The sequence below is a fragment of the Lissotriton vulgaris genome, chromosome 2_1 (assembly GCF_964263255.1).
Source record: "Lissotriton vulgaris chromosome 2_1, aLisVul1.2, whole genome shotgun sequence".
Taxonomy (NCBI): Eukaryota; Metazoa; Chordata; class Amphibia; order Caudata; family Salamandridae; genus Lissotriton; species Lissotriton vulgaris.
The window spans coordinates 1376429704-1376440859 of NC_141687.1; the positions used below are offsets into that span (position 1 = coordinate 1376429704).

General features: G+C 40.9%; 1 pseudogene; it reads left to right on the forward strand.

Annotated features, from left to right (window-relative positions):
* The first annotated feature begins 344 nt into the window (after positions 1 to 344).
* On the forward strand, positions 345 to 694 carry LOC147732607 (protein S100-P pseudogene; annotated as a pseudogene).
* The last annotated feature ends 10462 nt before the right edge of the window (positions 695 to 11156 follow it).

An 11156-nucleotide genomic window follows, 5' to 3' on the forward strand; every position in this document is an offset into this window, starting at 1 on the left:
AGCTCAATCTGCTTCCTAATCTGAGGTAACGCAGGTGACATCATTGTGAAAGGTTCAAATATATTTATTTAATCATGCAGACACTATGTATTCCTCCTCAAAAATATAAAAGCCATTCATTTACCCCCAAATCGTTTTTTTAATTACATTTTAGAAACAGAGCGCAGGACCTATGTACAAGCATTCAATTTCACTACTGAAACCTCACTATTTCACAAAATACAATTCCTCCATCTTACATATGTTGATATTCCTCCTCCAGGTCCTCCTCCGCCTCCATGTCCTCCTCCTCTGCCTCCAGGTCCTCCTCCTCCGCCTCCAGGTCCTCCTCCTCCGCCTCCAGGTCCTCCTACGCTCAGTGCTTGTGATTCGACGCGTGCGATCAAAACAGTCAAGATGCCTCTGGAAGAGCTGTGTGGGGCTTTGATCCAGACATTCAAGAAATACTCTGGAGCTGATGGCAAGACAGGAGAGCTGAACTAGGAGGAGTTGAGCAAGCTTATGAAGGAAGAGTTCCCAAGTCTATCTGCCTCTGGGAAAAACGAAGACATGGCAAAAGAGGTGATGAAAATGATGGACTTGGATGGTGACAAGAAGGTTTCCTTCAAAGAGTTTGCTATATTTTTAGCATTTCTGAGTATGCTATTGGAGGAATGTGAATCATGATCTAAACCAATTTTTCTCCGCTCAATAAAAAAAAAATATGTTGATATCAAGCATTATCAAAAAACATGACACAAACCAACAAGAAAGAAGCTCAATCTGCTTCCTAATCTGAGGTAACACAGGTGACATCATTGTGAAAGGTTCAAATATATTTATTTAATCATGCAGACACTATTTTTTCTTTCTCAAAAATATAAAAGCCATTCATTTACCCCAAAATCGTTTTTTAAACAACATTTTAGAAACAGAGCGCAGGTCCTATGTACAAGCATTCCATGTCACTACTGAAACTTCTCAATTGTACAAAATACAATTCCTCTATGCAGCAAAATCTTTTTACCTAGCATTATCAAAAAACATGACACAAAGCAACATTAAAAAAACACAATCTGCTTCCAAATCTTCTCCATAGAGCATACAAGTCTCTATCTATATTAAATGAATCATTACTTACCTTTAAAAATGCTTTGGGAGATTGAGAACAGTCTCAGACACACACACCAATTTTTCTTTAGCAGAGCAAAAGGTATGCACTCCAGACACTGCAACCATGACAGGCACAGAAAACCTCTAATTCTACACACATATGCCTCATGTCAACCATTTAAAACTCTTCCCTCACTATTTTCAAACCAACACCCTTCCCCCCTCAGCCCTTTCAACATGTTACCATAGCAACTCCCTCCTCACTGAACTCTCAGGTTCTACAATGTTGCAAATGAACTCAGCAAGGAAGTTTGACCTCTCAATACACCAGCTTATCCGGTGCAATGTTTCTTTAAATGACTTTTTCTTAACCATTCAAATTACTTCTTTCACAGAACAGAACCATGCACCCTAACTTTCAGTTTTCAACTATCTGAATCCACCAATCACTGCTTGTGATTCAAGAGCAGTGAAACTCCACAGTTTTTTTTTTCGTAAACTCCTACTGTTCCAACTGCCATTTCATTCCCACACTTCATCTGACTGCACCAGAACTTCCTCTCACCATGTATTCTGTCTGGATTATTGGACATAGCTACATCCACTGGGCTCAAAGGTATGCAGCTATCAGAAATTTTCACAACCTTGATTTACCAAATGTGGACATCAAGTGGATTGGCCAGAGAGGATTGAGAAGTCACCAATTGATACCATTGGTGAAAACCTTTTTGCATCTGCTACACCCTGACCTCTTAATTGTGCACTGTGGTGGAAATGACTTGTGCACTTTGACTGGGGTAGGTCTGTAAATGCTTTTAAAGGACACCTTTGGTCAATTGATGGCACTTTTTCCACAAACTGCCTTGGTATATTCCAATATATGTCAAAGACAGAAATGGAAGTGGTCCAACCAATTTTGCCCACAATTTGAGAAAGCACAGAAACATGTGAATAAATCTGTTTCTGCTTACATGAGAGACTACGGAATGGGTTCAATATAAACAATAACTTGCGTTACAACATGCAAGATATCTACAGAGGAGATGGTGTGCACTTCTCAGATGAGGGGAATAGAATATTCCTCCTGAATTTAAAACTGTGCATTGGAACCTTCTTGTAGGTACCTAAATGAGCCACAGAACCCAAAAGCTCTTTTCAGGGCTACCCTACCTCTGATCACTGAAAATGATTATCTTACTCTAACTTTTTTCACTATTTTTCACCAAAGTACGCTCCCCGGTACGCTCCCCGGTGCGCGTACAGGGCGTTCCCCCGCGAAATGTAAAAAAAATAAAAAAAAATTGGCCTATATGGGCCTCCTAAACCCCCCTCAGAAAACCTAGAGGGTCAGGGGGTGTCTACCGTGCCCCCTTTTACCCATTCCCAACATTGTTTGTCCTCCATCTTGAGTCTCAATTCTACCGAAACACAAAATGGCGGACTCCCGTAGTGCTACCGGTGCGTGTACCGGAGGGGGCACCGGTAAGAGCTCCCCAAAAATTTTGGAAGTTAATTTACATAAAAACCAACGGAGACACTTTCACCAAATATAGAATAGGCCCTACTACATACCAGTCCCTACCATTTTCCCAAATTTGGTGGAATTCCATTGAGCCATTTGGGCTGTAGCCCTGTCTAAATATCCTGAGGTAAATTACATGACAAAAACACATATGAAAGTGTTAGAATTTACAACCAATTAAAATGTTACTTTCGTTTTGTACTTTTATGTGCTGACATTTTATTGGTTATGTACATGAATATATATGAAAAATGAGGGGGAAACACAGCCATTTTGACTAGTACTACCCGAGGTACATTTGTAAAGGATTTTCACTGAAAACTTCAACTGCTTTCATAAAGGTAAGTTGTTATTTGTAAGGGGAACTATGTTGTGCACTTTAAGTAAATTTGGAAAAACGTTTTCTGATAGTTATTTACTGTCCCTCTGTTATAGTTATAGATTGAGATAGGCTTCTCTGTTATAGTTATGGATTGAGTTAGGCTTCTCTGGTATAATTATGAATTTACTAAGGCTACATTGCATGTACTTTTTAATATTTCTACTTCCTGCCTGAAACCATACACTGCCCAAAGGTAACTTCACTGTTAAAAACTCAGAAGTACCTGTCTGAACTTAAACCCAACAGTACCCTAACTCTACTGATATAGTTATTTTTTATGCAAATTCCAAAATTATTTCTTTTGAAATTATGGTTGAGAACAATCCTGAAGAAAATATAGTTGACTTGGATTTCATGGATGAGTCTCTGGACCAAGAATTAATTGACTGTTTGGAAACAATAGAACCATGCAATCAAAATTATGAGGAGATTCCAGACAATCTGATGTTGGAAGTTCTATTAAATTTTGAAAATTCTAAAGAATAAATGTATATTTAATAATTAAACATTTTTGAGACATTATTCATTTTTATATGTAATTCATGAAGTAGTACCAAAATGATTATAATATAAAGTAAGACTTATAGTATACTGTGCAACTTTTTTGTGTTACATAGTAAGTTTGCTCATAGTTACTTCCTTTCTCCCACTATATTATCTCCAATGTGTATTTGACATCTCTTTTTCATCTCCTGCCTCCATTCTCTCACTGTCTGTCTCTAATGCACCATATCACCGCCAATTTTGTGTAGATTCAGAAGAGAGTAAAATGTAATACTTGAAAACATCATAAGGGAGCAGGGTAGACTACCCATGATCCCCTAGGCCTTCTCAGGGAGTGCTTAAAGGATCTGTTTCTGCTTTCCTGACAGACTATGGTATGGATTCCATATACCACAAAACCTTCTGTAACAACATGCAAGATATATACAGTGGAGACGGTGTACATTGAATTTAAGACTCTGCATTGGTACCTACATGTTGGTACTTAAATCACCCACACAACACAACAACTCTATTCAGAGCTACCCTACCTCTAAGCACTTTAAATTATTATTTTTTTGGTTCACTGGGTTTTCCCCATGGTACGCTCCCCGGTACGCTCCCCGGTGCGTGTACCGGGCGCTACCCCCCGCAAAATTGAAAAAAAAAATCTTTTTATGCCCCGCGGGGCCCTTTTATGGCCCCCACATCAAACCTAGGGGGTCAGGGGCGTCTACCCTGCCCCCTTTTGGTCATTTCCCCCTTTGTTTTTGCCACCTCTTGTGTCTCGATCCTACCGAGACACAAGATGGCGGCCTCTCCGGACTGTTTGGAATGTTGACAGACACCCGAGAGCCAATCAGCTTTCCGCTCGAGAACTCGCGTAGCGCGCTGGAGCGCGCCCCGGTGCGCGTACCGGGGCGCGCTTATAGATATATATATTTTTTTGAACCTAAATTACTCAAAATCCACTGGAGCACATATCTTGAGACATAGCAAAGGCACATCGGGCTACCAGTCCCTACAATTTTGCCAAGTTTGGTGGAAATCCATTCAGCCATTCGGGCTAAAAGTGAGTCCAACCGCCCTATGGAAATGAACATGGGGAAAACATGTTTTGGGACCCCCCTATATCTCGGCCCCCGCTTGACGAATCCCCCCCAAACTTTCAGGGAAGGAGCGAGGCAAATTTAAGGAAAATTACCGGCAGATTCCTCAACCGGCGCCAAAGTTATTCCCAATAGAATGTTGCAGATTTCCTATGGAAAACAATCCTAACTATAACTACCTACTGGTGACCGGGGAGCGAACCGGGGAGCGTACCATGAGGGAAAAATAATGACAGAGTTCTTTAAAAATGTAGCCTTTTTTTATAAATTGGAGGTAGTTCTGAAAAGAACTGTTTTTTTCTTCTTTTTGTTGTTTTATATTTTTTAAAATGTTTTTTGAACATTTTGTACTTTTTTTGGCTTTTATGAACTATTTTATATTTTTTTTATTTTTCAGGGAAGAAACAAAAAACAAGGAATTGAAAATGGCTCAACTGGAGCAAAAAAAGCAGGAAACAATTATGGATTTTTGTGGCATTTGTGGTTGTCACCAGCACGGTTGATGAGCTTTATGCTTTGCTCACCATAGGTGATGGTTTTCCCACAAAAAATACAAGTGATCTTGTATTTCCCAAACTGGGGTTGAATGTTTGGGACCATCTCTCTTGTCTCTGGTCCCGATGGAGTGGGTTGCTTTCTTTTTGAGGTGCTGGGTGAAGATTGGGGAGGGTTACTGGCCAGTTCTCTTACCTCTGCCGCAGCATAGTTGTTGGGATGCTTGCGCTGCATCCGGCGAATCATGGTGGTATTGCCAAATGAGTATTTTTTATTAGGGTTCCCCCTTGAAAGTTCCATGTTACAGATTAGGCAAGTCACCTTTGGTGCATTCACCTTTTTTAGGCCACTTGGGATGGAAAAAAACTCCCATACAATGTGTGGCTTTGGCCTATATGGGGTATTGTCTTCTGGCAGGAATGTCCTCCTCCCCTCCTCTTCCTCCTCCTCCTCTTCCTCTTTTTCATCTCCACCAGTGTGGTGTTGTAGTGGTCCTCTTGGTGGTGGTGGTGGTGGTGGTGGTGGTGGTGGCTGAGATGCTCCAGCTGCTGCTACTACTGAAGCCATTTTTCTGTCCAAAAAAGTACAGAGAGGTCTTTCAACAGGTCTTCTTCACTCAAAGTACAAAGTGAGAATGAGGAAAAAAGGGGGGGGGCTTCATCATTAGGAAAAAAAACTGTCCTGAACTAATGAAAAGTGTTAATTTCAGGTCACATGACCAGGGCTTTCATCATTTGGAAACCAAAACTGTCCTGCACCAATAAAAAGTGTTATTTTTAGGTCACAGGACCCGACGCGCCTACACTACGCACCCCCAGGCGCGCCCTGGGGTGCGCCCAGGGGCGCGTCGCGTAAGCGCGTCGGATGCTTACGTTGCGTGATTATATGCGCTTGAGTGCTTCCGGGTGCGTTTACGCCCTGCGTATCACGCGGACGTGGCTACGCGATACGTCACGATGATGTTTTCGTTCGCGGAAAAAGCGTTAACGGGACGCTCACCGGTACGGGCCCTGGAGCGGGCTGCAAGACTGCGCATTCCGGTGCGCTCACCGGGACGCGCACCGGGAGCGCTCCAGGGCAAAAAAAAAAAACCATGAACAATATACATAAAAAAATAGTATTACATAAATATACATTATAGGATTCATTATAAAAAATATTACATTTCATAGATATAGAAATTTGCTATTAAAAAACCTATGAAATTCACTGAGAAAACCAAAGGTTTCACACCAGTTATAGTTAGGAATTAGCATTTAAAAAACCTTTGAAATTCACTGAAAAAACCATAGGTTTCACACCAGTTATAGTTAGGAATTAGCATTTAAAAAACCTATTAAATTCACTGAAAAAAACCATAGGTTTCACACCAGTTATAGTTAGCTGGAAATTTTACTGACATAAAACCATTGAAATTCCCACGTTATAGTTAGTTGGACTCACTATCACTTGCGCGCCTGCAATGCACTGCTGATGACGTCACATATAACATCACTCATGACATGGTCAGTGACATCACTCATGACATCACTGATGACACCATCCTTGTGACAGAGTGACAGACCTCCTTTCAGTGTAATGTAACCCTTGAAACACATATTCAAAAATAGAGACTAACATTTTTAAAAAAAATGGAGATACCCATACCAGTTACAACAACCAATTCAGTAATACCACCATCTATATACACATCCACTCATTCAGGAACAGTTCTATATAGTCACTCATACATATACTCACTCATCATATGTAGTGATACACATATACATCCTGTTACACACCGACAGTCTTCCAAAAGTTACTCAGACACATACTCACACATGCAAATAAACTATTGAACATCCATTTATTAGCATATACAACTATACACACACTACCACCTTACATCTAAGGAAACTTACACACACTTACTCTTTTAAACAATCACTTATAGAAACACATACTATTTAAACAGGAACTCTTACAATCTCTTACTCTCACATATGCTCACTTATATACATCAATACTCACATATACTAGATTGAAACATGTGTAGTTACTCATAAAGACACTAGTGAGGCAGGCATTCACTCACCAACACACACATATACACACTCAGCCACCCATACAGTCCTGCACATATGCTGTCTTCAAAACACATACAAACAGTGAGTCAGTCACTAACCCATGCAGCCGCTTATACAAAAAGTGAAACACTGATACATATATTTAAATATTTACAAATTACTTGCTAATGTATGTATTTACTAAGATACACTTAATAGGCCAGTTAACCAATCAATATTTTATTAAAAAAACATCCATTTACACACTTATTTAAACATTTATTCTTCCATCGACCTTTATGGACGTATATATAAAACATATTTATTTTTCAGAAAGACACACATTCACTGGATGGTGTCATCAGTGATGTCATGAGTGATGTCACTGACCATGTCATGAGTGATGTAATATGTGACGTCATCATCAACTATAAGTTGTTGTAATTGGTATTGGTTTCTCCTTTTTTAAGAAAATGTTAGTTTCTATTTTTGAATGTGTGTGTCAAATGTTATTTTATGCTGATAGGAGGTCTGCCACTTTGTCACAAGGATGGTGTCATCAGTGAGGTCATGAGTGATGTTACTGACCATGTCATGAGTGATGTAATATGTGACGTCATCAGCAGTGCATTGCAGGCACGCAAGTTATAGTGAGTCCAACTAACTATAACGTGGAATTTCATTGGTTTTATGTCAGTAAAATTTCCCGCTAACTATAACTGGTGTGAAACCTATGGTTTTTTCAGTGCATTTCAAAGGTTTTTTTAATGCTAATTCCTAACTAAAAGTCTCACTTTATAAGTAAGACTGTTAGCGCTCTAGTTGTTCTTTAGAACACTCTGGTACAAACTATCATTGGGCTATAGTTGCGCTACATCTGGCTGATATTTGGGCTACATTTGTATTTTTTTGTCTCTGATGGCCATCTTTGGGGTACATTGGGCGACACTGGCCTACATTGGGTTACATTTGGGCTACATTTGGGCTCTAACATATATATAGCCCAATGTAGCCCAATATATATTTTTAAAAAGTTAATTTTCTTAAAAACAACTGGAGCATATATCTTGAGACATAGAAAACGCACATCGGGCTACCAGTCCTTACAATTTTTCAAATTTTTTTTTTTTTTTTTTTTGCCCTGGAGCGCTCCCGCTGCGCGCCCCAGTGAGTGCCCCGGAAAGTGCAGTATTTTGAAGCGCCCCGGCGCGCGAACCGGGAAGCGTCCCGTTAGCGCCAATGTCGCGATCGAAAACATCATTGTGACGCATCGCGTAAGCGTGACATATCGCGTAGCCGCGCGATGTGTCTTATGACGCGCTGCGTAAACGTACCCGGAAGCGCTCCGCAGCGCGGCCCGGAGCGCGTAACGTAAGCGCATCGAGTCATGTGACTTGAAAATAACACTTTTCATTGGTTCTCAGCATTTTTTTTCTCCAAATAATGAAAGCGATCGAAAACAACATCGGGACGCGTCGCGTAAGCGTGACATATGACATGACACATAAGACACGATGTGTCTTATGACGCGCTGCGTAAACGCACCCGGAAGCGCTCCACGGCATGGCCCGGAGAGCGTAACGTAAGCGCGCCGGAGCGCGTAACGTAAGCGCATCGGGTCATGTAACTTGAAAATAACACTTTTCATTGGTTCTCATCATTTTTTTTCTCCAAATAATGAAAGCCCCCTCCTTTTTTCCTCATTCTTACTTTCTTCATTGAGAGAGCAAGAGCTATTTTTGAGCAAACAATGGCTTCACTTGTTGCTGCAGCTGGTGCACCCCCACTACCACCCCCACCACCAAGAAAAGAAGGTCCACCACCACAGTTTCTTGGAGGACAAGAAGAAGAGGAGGAAGAAGAGGAGGAGGATCAACAACCAAGGCGCTTCCTCCCTGAAGAACCAAGACAAAGGCACGTTGAAGTGCACTTTATTTGGCAATTCTTTTCTTTTCCAGATGACCAGAAAAAGGTGAACGCCCCCAAAGTCACCTGTCTTATTTGTGACAAAGTTCTCTCCAGGGGCAATCCCACAAAGAAATATTCTTTTGGTAATTTTACCATGATCCGCCACATAGAGAGGTGGCATCCCAATAATTTAGCCCAGGCTGAAGTCCAGGAACATCGAAACAACCCACCCCCTGTGGCCAGCACTTCCTCTACTGTACCCTCACTTTCTGGTCCTGAAGAACGCCAAATGGTGCCAAATATTCAGCAAAAATTTGGCAACCTCAAATTTGTTTGCATTTTCTGTGGCAAAACATTATGCTATGGTGAACTTAGTGTCACCTTAATAAATAATGCTGTAGACAACCACCAATGCAGCAAGAAAAGGAAACAGTAATTATTTTCTTTTTTTTTTGCTCCTGTTGAGCCATTTCCAATTCCCTGTTTTTTGTTTGTTCCCTTAAAAAAAAAATATATAAAATTGTTCAAAAATACAAAAAAATAAAAAAATGTTCATAAAAATAATAAAAAAAATATAAAACAACAAAAAGAATTAAAAAAAGTTCTTTTCAGAACTACCTTCCATTTATAAAATATTGCTAAAAATTTTAAACTCTGGCATTCTTTTTTCTCTTTTGTGCGCTTCCCGGTGCGCTCCCCGGTGCGCGTACCGGGCGCTCCCCCGCGACAATCGAAAAAAAAAATATTTTTTTTTGCCCCGCGGGGCCCTTTTATGGCCCCCACATCAAACCTAGGGGATCTGGGTGGGTCTACCCTGCCCCCTTATGGTCATTTCCCCCTTTGTTTTGGCCACCTCTTGTGTCTCGATCCTACCGAGACACAAGATGGCGGCCGCTCCGGACTGTTTCGAATGTTTACAGACACCCAAGAACCAATCAGCTTTCTGCGCGCAAGTCGCGTGGCGCGCCCGCAGCGCGTACCGGGGCGCTGCCATAGATATATATATTTTTTTAACCTAAATTACTCAAAATCCACTGAAGCACATATCTTGAGACATAGCAGAGGCACATCGGGCTACCAGTCCCTACAATTTTGACAAGTTTGGTGCAAATCCATTCTGCCGTTCGGGCTAAAAGTGAGTTTGACCGCCCTATGGAAATTAACATGGGGAAAACACGTTTTGGGACCCCCCTTTTATCTCGGCCCCTGCTTGACAAATCCCCCCCAAACTTCCAGGGAGGGAGCGAGGCGCCGCGAGGCCATTTTGAGGAAATTTTCAGGCAGATTCGTCAACCGGCGCCAAAGTTATTCCAAATAGAATTTTGAGATTTAACATTGAAAAAAATCTTAACTCTAACTACCTACTGGCGACCGGGAAGAGAAAAAACAGACATGGCTAACAACACCGGGCTTCTGGAAATGCCACAAATGCAAAGCCTGTGAGCATGGAATAAATATTAAGAACTACAAATTACAAAATGGCAGAATGGACACCATACAAGACCACATCACCTGTGACTCAAAATGTGTGGTCTACAGGCTACAATGCCCATGTGGAAAGTACTACATCGGGAGCACAGTGAACAAATTAAAACTGAGAATACTTCAACATCTAAGGGCCATAAAAAACAAGGACCCGTGCTACCCGATGGCCACACATTTTGCTCAACATCATCAGAGCAATCCCGCCCTTCTAAAATACTCGGGGATCAAGATGAGCAAAATCCCAGAACGGGGCGGAGATCAGTTGGTACAATTAAGACGTCTGGAATCCAGAATGATATTGAGCATGGGAACAGAGGTACCATTTGGCCATAATTTGGACGCCGAATTACATGTACATCTGTAAAATGGTATAGACAATTTCATTGACAGCGTAAGAGTGGAATCCTTCACTATAGAACTGTGTGATATCTTGTACATTATATAATGTAAGATGTTGGATTGAGTACATACCCAAAACCATTATGGAACCAGTAAAAACTATAGAAATTCAATCAGATCATAAGAATTAGAAACTTGAATGAATTACAAGAAATGAATGGGGGAGATGAAATTCAAAAACCAATGAATACTGAAAAGAGTACTATCAAAAGAGGACATGTTTAGATAAAATACTT